At 40.6% G+C, this 15127-nt stretch overlaps 1 protein-coding gene across 34 annotated transcripts in view; it reads right to left on the reverse strand.

Moving 5' to 3' along the window:
- Positions 1–15127, reverse strand: part of LOC128755624 (receptor-type tyrosine-protein phosphatase delta-like) — a 330651-nt gene that overhangs the window by 224487 nt on the left and 91037 nt on the right. The window lies entirely within an intron of this gene.

Here is a 15127-nt window from a genome sequence, read left to right on the forward strand (position 1 = left end):
AGCAAGTCAACCTCCTCCAACCAAACCTCAATTGTTATCTTCCAACTTTCACTTCTTCATCCCTTGTCCAACACAACCCCATCTCTCCTTTGAATGAGTTCAAACTGTTTGAGTCTGACCTCCCTAACTTTGATAGACTCATTTCTATTCTTGATCTTCATACTCAATTCTGCCACTTCAAGCTCTGCATCATGTCTTGGTTCAAATAATCAAAATGTACAAAAAATGTACAAAGCACTACAAACGGGGACTGATGAGCCATGCCCGCGAACCCATAACAATTTCAACAGGTCACAAATGTCAGTCATCCAAGCATTTAGAATACTTTAAACACATCTGTTAATAACTATAACTATATAATTTAACTATATAATAATAACTGACTCACACGTGGAACCAGTGGCGGGCCGTGCATTTTACACCTAGGCCTTCAGTCAAGTACAGTGGTGCAAGAAACATGTCAGAGTACAATCACGCTGCTGCGCCAGCGCGCCCTGTTATTAACATGTGAAACGTGAACAAAATGAATGAGTTTTTCTTGGACAATATGCTTTGTGTTCCTAATGTCACGCTCAGACCAGCGAGTGTCCGCGAGTGACCGCTGCTTCCTGCAGTTTCACATCTCTCTGTGCTCCGTCAAGTGCTGCTGTTTTAAATATCGTATTGAATTTGTCTCGTTGACGCCTTTTGCAGGATGCAAACTTTACATGACAGACTGGAAAAAAAAACCCTCCGCAGTAGACATGCCGTGGCCCAGCAAGTGGCGAGTCGGCAGGGAGGGAGGGAGGAGCGGACGCATCACAAACTCAAACACAAACACAAACAAAGTGTGGGCTGGATATCCTGCTGCTGTAGATGCCGGGGAAATCCAGGGGCGGAGAACAGTGCGATACGCGCTGGAATGTCACCAAACATCTGTGGTTTCATTGCTCTGAAGCTAATTTGCCCATAAATATCCTCATATGTTTCAGCCACAGGCTTCCGAGAGCGAGAAACGAGTAGCGGTTAGTCCTGAAATGACGGGATGAGTATCCAGTCACAGGACATGTACAAGTCACGTTCAACGTGAGGCCATAGGCAACGGGTTGCCATAGGTGGTCACCTTTAAGAAATGTTTGTAAACATCAGACTGGCCGCTTCATTACATTGCAAAGCAAAAATTCAGATGCACTTGAACAGACGGCTGTCGGTTCATGGTGACTAGCAGAGTTTTAGACACACAGAAGTGTAAACATCAGTGTGAGTAATCAATATCTCATTTGGCTGTCTGCGTTAGTTCATGTATTGTCAGTTTGCATTTGCTGCAAGCACTTTATCAGAGTTTTAAGTGCAACCACAAGGTAACCTAATGTAGGACAAGAGGGACAAGATAATGAAGCTGCTCTCTATTGAGAGTCTATCAGCCTCTGATAGGATCAAAGAGTTACAAAAATAACCTTTCAAGTTTGCAAAGTTTGGAATCTTCCCATCCTTTTGAGCATATTCTTGGAAGCAGGGAATCGACAGCTATAGATAGTTGGTTGCACTGCACATTGTGAGATTATTCAGAATAAGCCTCAAGCACAGGAGATCAGAAAATTCTTTTTGTCACTTCTAAGCAAAAGGGAAATGTTCGTGGTCACTGTGGGACCAGCTGTGCAAGTGTTTGTCACAGTCCTTTTAGCTTTGAGGGCGCTGGGCATGATGCTGCATCAAAGAGGCAGATGACTATTTCTCCTCAATTGCTTGCATCTAGAGTTTGCCCCCAAACGGTGCAAAATAATTAAAGGGGCCTCTCGTGTTAACCACGTTAATCCCTTTCATTTCATTTAAAAACATAGCAAATATAGCAGCAACACGAAACACCCCATTTCACAGTGTCCTTTTGCCTACGGATCTCATTAGGTAATTACAACTGACGCCACAAAAGGTTGTTCTTGAAACCTATGAAGTATTATGGAATTGATGACACAAAGCATTTCCAAAAACATTGTCATTAACCAGCTGAGTCTTGAAAGGTGAGTGGATTAAGTTAGTCATTAAGACAGCAGCAGCAAACATGACACAACGGCCAGCCTCGCAGACACCAGCTACAATAGATTGCAAGGTTAGCAGAAAACCACCCATACTCAATGAAGGCAGTTTTCCAATGACTCATCCTGAATCTGAATCCACTGTGTCCCTATGAATCAGTGAATCCAACGTCCTTGGCGGTCAACGAATCGGATACATGGAGGAGAAGATTATCAACATGCCTCAAAAAGTCTTTCTGGTTTTATAATTATGCTGCTATAATAAGAAGGCATCAAAGAAAAAAAATGGGTTGATTGAGTTTCAATAAATAGTTAAATGCTACTCTCTTGGTTCAAGTCTGTCTGGTAACCAAACACATCGACTTCACTTCCTCTCTTTACAGATCCTGACTGTTCTTAATCTTCTTAATCAAGCTTTTTCATCTTCTTCTCTTTCTTGGATTCTGCGCAAGTATTACAAGCAAAACATTGGCCTAGGTTCACAGTTGAAAAGCAATTTCAGCCTCACACAACAAACAACACATTTTGAAATTGCAAATAGGAAAAATATTAAATTCCCAGATGTTTGTTTCTAGATTTACACCAAAAGTAAACATGCAAGACAAAACATAACATTGTGGATTTTTTCCCACCAGAACATCACTAATCCTTCCTCTCAGGCTCATCTGTTAATTTTGAATTAATTTAAAATCAATTTATAATGATTTCAATTAAGTAACATTTTTATCAAGGCTTGTAATATCACACCAAATATTAGAGCTTTAATCATTTAATAATGCCTGATTAGTTTGAGGCTGTTTGCCTCTATTAAGCCATTGAAATGGAGGATTTCCATGAGAAGGATGAAGCCCCTCTGGGTTCAGGATCACAGCATTTAAATCTGAAAGTGATTTCATGTGATCACGTAGCCCCATATTCACTCATGAACAAAGCGCTTCATTTATGCAGCGATAATTATGAGAGATGCTTTAAACACAGAGAAACGAAGATAATGGCGGTGTTGACCGAGGCCATGACTTTACCTAAGGGGAGCACACATCCCTCATGTGAAGGACTGGAACAATCTCTCACCTTCAAGTCTTCAAGTGCGCATTTCATATCCCTCTGAGCTACTTTCTTCTCAAAAGACAAACAGCAGTGCTGGAAAGATCTGAGTAAAGTGGCGTAAAACTGCTTTTTCAGCCAGTTTCAAAAGGGCCCCAAAACAAGTGACCACTTCCTCATAATAATCTAATTGACCATTTTTCTGTCTTGAATTATTTGATTCTTCTAAATGATCTGTAGTATAAGAAGTACTTGAAAACTGCAGTAAGAGGTCATTCCATCCCCACAATCCATCGATCAGCAGGTCAGATTGTGAAGCAACAAGGCCCAGGTCTCCAGAAAGCCATTCCAGCTATTCTGGTGTAATACTGACACCGCAGGCCCAAGTGTGAGGCGTAATCATTGTAGTGTGTGATACGTCAGCACAGGAACAGAGAAAGTCACCAGTTCACCAGTACGGCTACCAGCAGGGGGCCTGACTTGCTGCCTATGCCACCCAAACTGTCTTCTGTTGATGAAATCTACCACTGCACAAAACACATGTGAATGACCTGGTCGAGTCAACACTATGAATCTTCAAGGCCTCTCAGGTGAAGAGCTGGTCCGCTGTTCCGTGACCCGGACAGAAACCGCAGTTCTCCCCTTGATTCCTCATTTCAACTTTTGGACAGATTCAGTTCTGCATCACTCCTGAATAGAGCCTGATGATGCCACTGTCATCACAAAACACTCTATGGACGAGGGGTGGGACAATGTGGGTAGCTCACTATTAGACGCTGTGGCAATATTTGGCCAACGACAATTATATCATGATAACAATATCACGATACACGATATGTGTCATATCTGATATCTCGCAAGCAATTTCACCACATATCACAATCTATGTGACTGAAACTGAAAAAAATATACCCTTAAAAAGGAAAATGTCACGTAATGATGCATTTATTCAATGCACAACATACGGTACAAAGAAAATTGAGCTCAAAGCAACTTGCATTTGCATCGTGACTGACTGCCTCCAGTCTTGTAAATATAAGCAATGCACAGCTGGACAACTTAAAGTGCCAGAACATGAATAACACGACAAATGTCAAATGTGTGAGTACCAATCGTTCTCCAATCTTGTGTTAAGTGCATATATTACTATAACTATCGTGTGCCATGCAGTTTAAAGAACGTAAAGAACAGCTACGATTTCCGGGAGCCAAGATCATCCATGTAATTTTGAAAGGGTGACGTCACTTGGAAAAAAAGCAATTCATTAAAGGCCAACTGGAAAGGTTGTTTACAACTCCGACACCAGCTCTCTCAACTGTTTTTTTGTTGAAATCCATTTGGTAAATTTTGAACATGACACAAACGTGCTGTGTTATTAACTGAAATACTTGTTCCCATTACCGCTTCGGAAAAACATTGGTTTGAGATTTTTCCTGTTTCATTCATGAAGGAAGAGGCAAGGATTCCAGTCCTGCAGGTAAAAGTGATGTGCCGTATAGCCTGGATAGCAGCCGTGAGATTTCCAAACATTACCTTGATGCAATCACTCGACACGTTGGTGAGTTCACGACAGTTTTAATTGGAAAGTTTGAATAAACAAGGTCTGAATCAAACTGCGTGTGTTGCTGTTATACACTATATTACCAAAAGTATTTTGATCTGATGGATGTGTCTGGATTTGGTGGTTGCCCAGACGATGGTATATTTCGGACTGCATTGTGCCTAGTGTGAAATTTGGTGGAGGAGGAATTATGGTGCAGGGTTGTTTTTCAGGAGATGAGCTTGGCCCATTAGTTCCAGTGAAAGGAACTTTGAATGTTTTTGGACAATTCTATGCTCCCAACCTTGTGGGACCAGTATGGAGCGGGCCCCTTCCTCTTCCAACATGACTTGGCACCAGTGCACAAAACAAGGTCCATAAAGACACGGATGACAGAGTCTGGTGTGGATGAACTTGACTGGCCTCCACAGAGTCCTGACCTGAACCTGATAGAACACCTTTGGGATGAATCCCAGCGGAGAGTGAGAGCCAGGCCTTCTCCACCAACATCAGCGTGTGACATCACCAATGGGCTTTTGGAATAATGGTCAAATAATGAATCACACCATGTGTAACCCAGCACTCGGTTTAGCTGAAGTATGTCAAGGCAACAGGCAAATATTGATCATCTCATTTTTGAATTCATTGAATGTTTTTTATCATCTCGCGTTCATGGCATGATTTCATCAAATTCTGTCTGTCAGTCTGTGTTCTACATTTAATCCCGGTCTCCTGCTCTTTTCATTATCCTTCTTTCTTTCTCAAACTTGTCGGGTCCTGTCTAGCAGCAATAGCCATTAGCAGTGCCGGTGTTGATCACGTGACAGCATAAAACGCAGTTTCATGTCCCTCACCAGGCAATGTATTTCAAGATGGAGCGTGACTATGAGGTGTCTGCACAAATTAAGACTCTGAGCGAACAGGCTAACTAGAATATGTTTGTGAACAGGAAACACGGAGCTTAAATTATAACAACTAACATTGCTGGGTAATCCACTATGTGTGTCTTAATATAATATTGATCTGCCATCAGTGTATGGATTATTTATTGTGAGAGCGCAACAATATATTGCGATATTGATATTTTTCCCCACCCCTACCACAGACATGACTCAAAACCGTGAACCACCACTATCTGAGCTCCCACGCGAATATCATCACCACCAGTCACATAGCTAATGAGAAGCTTTTATCCGAAGTCAGCAAAGTCACGTGATTGCTGAGCTTTTCTGCCAGGCTCCTCGTGCGTGTCAGAGTTATCTGCATCACATTGAAATTTTCATCTTTCAAAAATGTTCTGGAGATTTTTCAATGAAAGAGCATTGGATCTGACTTGGTCTTTAAACAGGGTTTTATTCAATGCAGCACTGAGTGCTCAAAGAGTTGCACAGCAAGTAGGCCACCATGGATAAAACAAGTCACAATTTTGCCATCACCTTTATACATGTCACAGCCCCATCTCACAACAAGATGCTACTGTTCAATGCATCTCCTCCCACTCCATAGTCAATTGGAAAGAGCGAATCGCCAGAAAGAAATGAAAGCTAACCAATATATGTGGAGCCCAAAAGTTCACTTTAAGACCATGTTGCCTTGGAGAAGAACCATGAAACTAAATACGAACTTACCACATCCAGTTTCACAACACATTCTCGCGCATAAACATAAGATTCTGTAAGTGTTGACCGGTTAATGGCCATCACCTTCACATGTTCCATACAGTAATTTTCCACTTCACAGATCTATCAAGAACTTTTTTTTTTTAACAAACTATGACAAGAAGAGAAATCCAAAAACAGGCAACCATTTCAGAGAGGACTTTCCTCCTAATCACAGTGCTCCAGGTTACATTGTTCCCAAGAACAACAATTGAGTCAGTTGAGAGGTACTTTGCAGTCATCCCTTGAATGACTCCAAAAAAGGTGGGTAGTGCAACTGCTGTTTGTCTCACACGTAAGAAGAACCAGCTCAACAACCTAGGAAGCAGAAGGAAGGAGAGTGAAGCTGCACTTCCATCGAATGCCGTGAACCCCAATGTACAGGAACTGGATCAAAGGCAAGCAAGCCCAGCAACAAATAGCCTCTCACCCTCAGAAGAGTATTATACTGAGATTTAAAAAAAATAAATAAGACCCCATGCCAAGGTTAACATATGTGCAGTGCTGATGCAAGTTATGTAGTCTAATTTCATTCCTGCTCACGTAGTTCATTGACCTACTCTATATAGGGATATACATCTGTGGTGAAACAATGTGAATGATTGTAACACCTTTAGTGCACTATCTTGATTCTCAGTGCTCTCTCAGGTGGACTCAGATCATTGGCTAAAAGTGCTGACAAATCTTTAATTAACTCCTGTTCAATAAAAGCTATTATCATCCTAAATTCAACTTCAGAGCCACCAGGGACAAGTTATGTCCATTACGGTTAAAGAAGTTGGTTTGGAATGAGTGGGAAAACTAGATGGGGGAGCAGCAGAATGAGGGCTGACTCTTCAGAGCCTGGAGTAGCTCACAGCGGACAGGTTTGTGCAGTAGTGATTAAGGTTTGGCTTGTGTCCAGCGATACAGATCAGTCTCTGGATGACTGTTGAAGCGGATTATTGATGGGTGGATTATGACCTAAAACTAGGGGGGGTTCAGAAAGAAACTGCAGATGCCTAGTATTGCATTCCAATCACCAGCCTTTGCTCAGGCACACCAGCGATTAATCAATGCTGCTTTATTAATTTTTTTATTTTTGTCATCCTTTTTTGCAAGTCAGATCCAAATATAGATACTATAACAATGAATACCCATTTTACAGTTTGTCATTGATGTTGTAATAGAAAGCAATACATTCAGTGCGGCAACAATGTGGTGCAGGTTGATATTCTACAATGTAGTATGAAAAATTGGAATCAATTCAAGAATAAAACAGGGATTGTGGTGCCACAAATGACACAAACCACATATTACGGCCAGGGCGACCCAGATTTGTACCGGTGAAGCATGGCAGTCTTCTAAGTGTACAATTCTTCAGATATTACCATTTTTATGTAAGACACCAATGGGACATCCATGCCACTCCCACTAAAATGAGCTACAGCTCTTTGATGTTGTACCTGAGTGGGATTGCCATAAGTTGACATCTGTGTTTCTGTTTTACACAGTTTGTGGTGTCCAAACATTGTCACCTGTTTGATGCATGTAATGTCAGATGAGGCCAATCATCAGCTGTTTCTATTATTAGTGGCTTCTGAAGCCTGAATCAGGTGCCAGAACCTTATCCTTCCATGCTTGAGGGAGAGTTCTGTCCTGGATATTCTCCTCTCTTCATCATTTGCCTGGATGTGCTGTTTCTCTTTTGGTAATGGCTGGCACCTAGTTTTAAGTTTTTTTTTCCAAGTCACTTTTGTCTTTTGTGTTTTGGTTCTGCTTGTGTGGACTATTATTGGACTCATGTTGACGTTGAACGATAATTCTTAATTCCTCATTGGAGTTCTCTTTATATTGGAACATTTTGTCATGTTCCATTTGTGTCAGTGTTCTTCATAAATCTTTGCATTTCTGTCTCCTTTATTTTCTGGGTTATAGTTCAGGTATTCTTTCTGTCACGGTTCATTATCAAACTCACAGGTAAATGGTCACATACAGACTTGGGAAACGTTTTTAATGCCAGTTAGACAATGCAGTCAGGAAACACCTACCAGACGTGTGTTATTATTATTATATAATTATAACACACGTATATATATATATATATATATATAATTATTATTGCTCTGAAATGTATGATCATAAATAATCTCAGAAGGTGCTCCAAGCCGCTTTCCTGGATTGTCATTACTTTGAAGTGTGTTGGAGAGAGGTAATTGCCCTCAAGTCAAACTAACAGGCAAAAGTCTGAAGGGAACAATGAGTTTATGTTGAGAGTCAACATGGATAAGATAAGAGAGTGAATGGTTGTCTCCTGAAAAACGGCAGGCCTTAGTTATCCAGAGTAAAGCGCTACGGCAGCAACCAATCTGTAAACAACACCCTTCGCTCAAAATGGGACAGCAAATTGAGCTCACTTGGGCGCAGTGTTGAGAGAAAAAGATAGACAGACGAGAAGAAAGATTGAAGGCATGAGCATTCACTCTGGAGACTGTGATGTGTCAAATGTGCAGTGAACCATGAGTCCTCACTCTCAGCTACGGCCCCACCCTGTTATTCCCCTATCCTCAGGTAAACACCAACCGACCACAAGCAGATGGATGAAAAAAGCATACAAGAAAAAAAAAAAGTATGGATTTAAATCGAAAGAGAATGATCAGTCACATTATTTTACTGTACATTACTGTCATCTTCACCCCCCATTGCTCAGCATTTACTCCATAATTATTGGGAGTACAGCAATAAAGTAATGTGAGAGGAAAGAGAGTTTGAAGACGATATCGAAAGGCTCTCCAAAGTGGTTATGAGGTATGTTTTTTTTTTGTTTTTTTTCCTTTCGCTTTCTTTTACCGTTCAATAAGGACCCAGTAAGGAGTGCTTCTTGGTGTATAATAAAAGCTCTCAGTAAAGTGACACTGGGAGTGGGATGCCTGCCGAGTAAAAATCGTTCATTTGAATGCACCATTTTGACAAAGTAGGGTTTTAAGTTAATACTTGCAAAGTGCAATATCTTAAAACTCGGTACTTCAAGTGCATGTTTTATTCTTAATTGCGGCATTTTTACAGTGACAGGCATCTTTAGCCCTTCAACAAATTTGCCACGCCATGAGTCCTCACCTGAAGCACTGAAACAGTGCCTCACACACCAAGAATGGAATTGAAGTCAATCTAATATATACTTGTTTTATTTCCTGTATATACATTTCAGAGTTCACAAGTTTGCTGTTTATGCAATTCATTTTCTTAACTGTTTCAGAGAATTGCGTTTTTTAACAACTTTGACTTGAGTAACATATGTCATTCTGATTTGAGTTTGCAACTGCGTCACTCTGACCCATTTCTAGGGACTCACTCAGATGTGTGGGAGTCTGCCATGAGTCATGGGACGGAACCCTTTTTAAAAATTCCTGGATCCAGACAGTGTTCCGGGTCACTCCCAAAATTGAATAATTTGTTCTTTGTCCCATTTCATGTACTACCTGAAGATGTAATTCAGTCATTAACCTCTGAAGTTATTATGAACACAAACAAACCAACTAACACCATCTCCTTGGCAGAAGTAAATAGTTATGTCGGTCGTACTGTGTTGGAAGAAATACAGATTGAACTTGTCACTGGTGTTGTAGAAGGAAGAAGATACCAATAAATAAGTGTGAGGAAAGTGATGTAATGCTTTGAGAAAGAATGAAAGAGAGTAGGTGAGAGTGAGAGTGAGGACAGTTTCAGAATTCAAGACACTGTAATTAAAAGGTTCAGCCAAAACTGTCTACAGATTGATCTCTATAAATCAGCAAACAGCAACAATCTTGATGATGGCAACCAGTCTTTTGGGAGGTAACCCACTTTTTCTGCCAAGGTAGAAGCCAAACCTACTCATGTGCGACACATCTAAAACTAGCTCTCACTCTGACTAATATTTCTTTACTGGCTGGCCTGAAAAGGAAGGCAAGGTGAAACCCACAAATTGCATCTGAATCAAAACATGCCAACTTGTATACCTCAGCTTTCTCTCTGGGGCCTGTGCAGCCAGATACTTGAACTCCACAACACATTACAGGCACCTTTGCCAAGAATGGAAGCTACAAAGAGGAGCTTGCACAGTTTGTCCTCAGTGAACACTTCAACAACAATAGAGTGTATCTTTAATGTACACCCTGACCTTAGAGTGAGCGCTGAAGGCTGAGTCTGCATGAACTTCTTAGCCTGCCACTGACATTCTCAATGCAAAACATAAAACACCAAACATAAATTCCATATTTTAAGTTAGGATTTTAAGACATAACTGACATCAAAGTCCACTTTAAGATGTACACATCTGCTCATACCAGGAAAAAAAAAACATGGCGCTTGCAGCCATGTTTTTGGTTGATGAAATGGTACTTGACACGCAATAGGCATGCTAATAGGCATTTTCAAGTATGACTCAAACATTTCACAAGTGACCAAAAGCAGGTATAAGGGTTTGCATTTATTCATGTTCAATGGCTTATTTTCACCGAATGTCTTGTGGAGGAAAACAAGATTCCTTCCCACCTGCCTCAGCTGCTGGAGCTGAAAGGTTGTTAATTGGTGTTCATCACACGTTTGGAGGGTGTCATTCCACATGCTAAATTTAAAGACGCTGCTCACACCAATCTGCAGGATGTGTTTCTCTAATAACAAAACAAGAAAAGTTCCTCCAGCAACTTGCTGTGTGCGCTCTTCTCCCACACGGACATGTTTCATTTGGCAACGACGAGACCTCATGTTCACAAAATATCACTTGGGTACGCCTGGACAACACATTCTCACTGACCACGGTGTAAAACAGCGACTTTCTTCAGGTGACCTTTGTGTCCTGTTAACACAGAAGTGAAAATAAGGTAGACTTCAATAGAAGCCATTATGACACAGTTACTTATCTTGCAAGATAATGGAGCATTTTTAATCTCAATAGCACTCCATTTAAAAACAAAAAATATGTGTTCTTGATGATCAGTTTTGCAGGTTATGAGGTTAGGGGGAAAAAAAACACTGCCACAGATATATGGTGAAAAATGGCTGATATACGCGTAATACATACGATCCTGGTGCTGCATTCTGGTTTGCACAGTGTTCCCTTGTTTACTGCAGGGGTCATGTTCCAGGACCACACGCTATAGTTGAAGCACCATAACGGAAGGAAGTAGCAACACCATAATCCAACCCCGTTTGGGACGCGTACTGCCGATCATCAAGTAATATCAGAGTCTCATTAAGCATTTTCTTGAATTGAACACATTCAAACCTAAGATCATGAAAAAAATCTTCCATTATCTGAGTCGTCTCTCTTGAAGAAGCTGGCACCGGTCATAAACCATGAATTGAGATCCAATCAGTTCAACAGTGTGAACTGTTTAGTGTCTTGTGTTAAAAATTCAAATACAACTACGATCATGAACTCAAGCACGCTCCATGTCCTAATGTTCCAGTCGAACTTTTACAGTAAAATGTGTGGTCTACACATAGTGCTTTACAGGGACGTGTTCCCGGGTTCACTTCACTTTTTATGGTCTGATTTCCTGCTTGAACAGTGGAGCAGAGCTCAGTAAAACATAGTAGTGTTGCTGATTTGAAGCAGAGTGGAGGTTCACCACTGTGCTACACATCGGGGAGTACCTACCTGCTTAGCATACATATGCTGTAAAACTTGGGTTGGGATCGCACTTGAAGTGGACTAGGGCTTATAGGTCATAGATAGCCTTTATTACCTGACTATGTAGTTTCTATCTCGCAGGCCACACAAATAATATTAATGGGGCTGATTCTGTAACAACGTTGCTGGTTCCCGACAAAGCCTGATGACCGTGACTGTTCTAAGATGATTATGTTTGAGCTCCACCAGTAAGTAGCTACTTTGAAAGTAATGAGTAACTTGACGTAACGAAGTTACTGTAACTGTAACTAAGTTACTAATTTAAAGTAACGTGCCCTGAAGTGCCCTGGCAAACAGAGAAACACTAAACATGAGGTGATGGGGGCCAACGTCCAAATCCCAACTACTGTACATCCTCATCATTGTCTGCTTCATTTTATGTTTAAGTTAAGGTTTCAGTTTTTGGCTTGTGCGCGCCCAGTGCTGTTAGATGTGCTTTTTTGGTATTTTTGTTTTGTTAGTCCTTTGGTTGCTGTTGGTGGGTCCTGAGCCCCCGAATGTTTTATTTCACTTTCAAACTTTTGCTTTTAGTCCCTATCTTTTGTTAACTCTGCATTTGGACTACCTTGTCGAGTTTGTATATCTGGAATTTGAATGAGATTTGTGTTGGACTCATGATTTTTAATCGCACACACTACATATCAATAATTTCCGTTCAGTTTCATATGTTGTTTCATATGATTTATGTGGCCTTCAATGTCATTGAACAAATAATTCAAGTTATTGGAATTTTCTGTAATTTACAGTTGTGAAATGTCCATCCTGACAGTCCATAAGCCATTATTGCCTGTCCAGCCCGCAGGGCAGCCCTAAAGAGTAGCCCGTGGTCATCTGGAGGTCGAAACAAACACCACCCAGCCAGCAATTTAGCAATTTGACCTGCAGGAATGTCAGTGTCTGTCAAATGAAAAATACAGTAGCAGTGCTCTAAACTGAAATGTTGGATAGTTATCGGGTTTTTTTTCACATCCTGGTGTCAATCGGACAGTCACCCGTTTTAGAGTGTTCAATTAGCTCTTTTTCAAGCCGATTCTGCGTTGACAGTGCCAGACAGACAAAGCCGTAGCCACAGCACAACTAATCAGCCATTGCATCTATAACCTACAGTACTGTGAAAATACAAATGACTGAAATTCCTCATTATTTTCATCCATTTTGTCTAGTTAATTAGACATTAACACGGTTTATATTAGGTGAGCAGCCTAGCACAGTTGATGAAATCAAATACGATTTTTTTTTTAGGATACCTAATATAACCGTTCAACTTGTGACATGATTCGTGCGAGCACTTACTATTTAGTCTAAAGTTTGCACATGTTAGTGTGACGGAGGAATCTTGCAATTCAATCATCAATCCGATGGTTACCTCAACTATGGACGCAGCAATTTATTTTTCATTTTGGATCTGCCAATACCAGTGCCATTCTGCTCTGATACCAGAGCTGTGTCTGCTTATCATCATCAACAACGTGAGGTAAGTATATGACTAGAAAAGGAGTTTAAATAAATAAATGACATGTCATTGAAGCATTCAAAAGGGAAAAAAATTTGAAGATACATAGGCCAGACCTCTGAAGCAAAGGAACAAAGCTGTATGTGTGTGCATCCAGTTAAGGTGGTAGCACAGACTTTGTCGCTTGGTCTTGGACAATGTATCAGATGGATAGGAATTAGTGGTCAGGCCGAGGAGTTCGCAGAAACTGCACCTTACAGAGCACAGTTGGTATGAAATGGAACACACCAGCTGTGCTCTTTAAGGTGTCGCCAGACTCACACCTTAGCTTACTTTGGTCCAGCTTTGGGTGAGGGCGTATTGTATTATAAACCTGCAACACCTAGTGACCCAGAGGTGCACAACTGATGTGAAGTGTTATACTGTGAAATGACCAGCACCAGAAGAAGACCTGTGAGTATGCTCCGCAACCCACCTAAAACTAAAGCTCAGTAGTGCTGTGGTGGTATCAAGGGTAGTAAAGCACCTTGTCCCAATATGTATAACTCACTTTTCAACCACCTATGAATAAAGATTTCCCCAAAACATTTACTTGATTTGAAATAAAAGAGCAAAAACTGTAAATGAAAACTTCCAACCTGATGTGCAGTCAATGCACAAATACCGCTCGGTGAAAACACTGATTTTCGATCGATTTTGGGTTCCAACAGATTCACATATACTGTGCATAGATGACCTAGAGTAAGAAATTCCACACATAGTTTTTGCTGACTTTTCTCATTACACACTTTGCTATGTGTGATTCATCTTTTAAATAATTGGTGTGCCTTTTGGGCACTGAAAATAGAGCCAACTAGACAGCATGTTTTATTGAAATCTACCTTCATATTAAGGCAAAAGTGGCACCTTTTGCGCTCTGAAAACAAGGGCCCTGATAAATGAAGCCTCGTCAGCTTCCCACTACATCCTGTGCATCCTCCCATGTCCTTATTCATCCGATCCATGAGGTTGTCTTCTTTTGCCTGGTACCATTTCAATATAGTTTGTCCACCATCTTTATGTACAATTGCTTAACACCAGTTTGCTTTATTATTATTATGATTATCATGATTACTGTTATTTATTTGTAGTAGTAGTAGTAGTCGTAGTAGTAGTAGTAGTTTTTATTTTATTTAATGAATAGTTCCTTGTCTACTATGCTCATTCACTTTCTTATGTTGGTAGAGTCATGTTCAGTCACGTGGCCGGCAAACTTATAACTGATTATGCAAAATAAAGGCTAATATAATATTGAACATTACGCTCTTTCACTAATAAATATTAGTCATAATGAATAAACATTCTGTTTTCCAGAATGATCCATTTTCATAACCTGCCTGGAAATAGGTCATGGACGTCAATCAACCCTTTCTCTACTGACATGTAACACCGATCTCAACATCTGCTTTCTACAACCTCAAAGACGCTTCCAGAATTCATACGTCAATCATTACTGGTATCAAGCAGAGACATTGAGTGGTTCCTCAGTGAGTCAACACCACTAAGCCATGACAGCAGACTCCCCTAAGACACACCTTCTCCTTCAGTGGTTCAAAATAGACGAAAATATCAGGCCAAGCCAAGATGTCTACTTTCACCCGCAAACTACTCCAAAAACTTTGCAATAAGGTATTGACTTGTTTTGTTGTATTGTTGTATTGTATTTTACGTCAATGTGTGTTGCATACACAACAGTTGCACAGGGGTTTTTAAGCATACAGAGAAAAA

The sequence above is a fragment of the Synchiropus splendidus genome, chromosome 3 (assembly GCF_027744825.2).
Source record: "Synchiropus splendidus isolate RoL2022-P1 chromosome 3, RoL_Sspl_1.0, whole genome shotgun sequence".
Taxonomy (NCBI): domain Eukaryota; kingdom Metazoa; phylum Chordata; class Actinopteri; order Syngnathiformes; family Callionymidae; genus Synchiropus; species Synchiropus splendidus.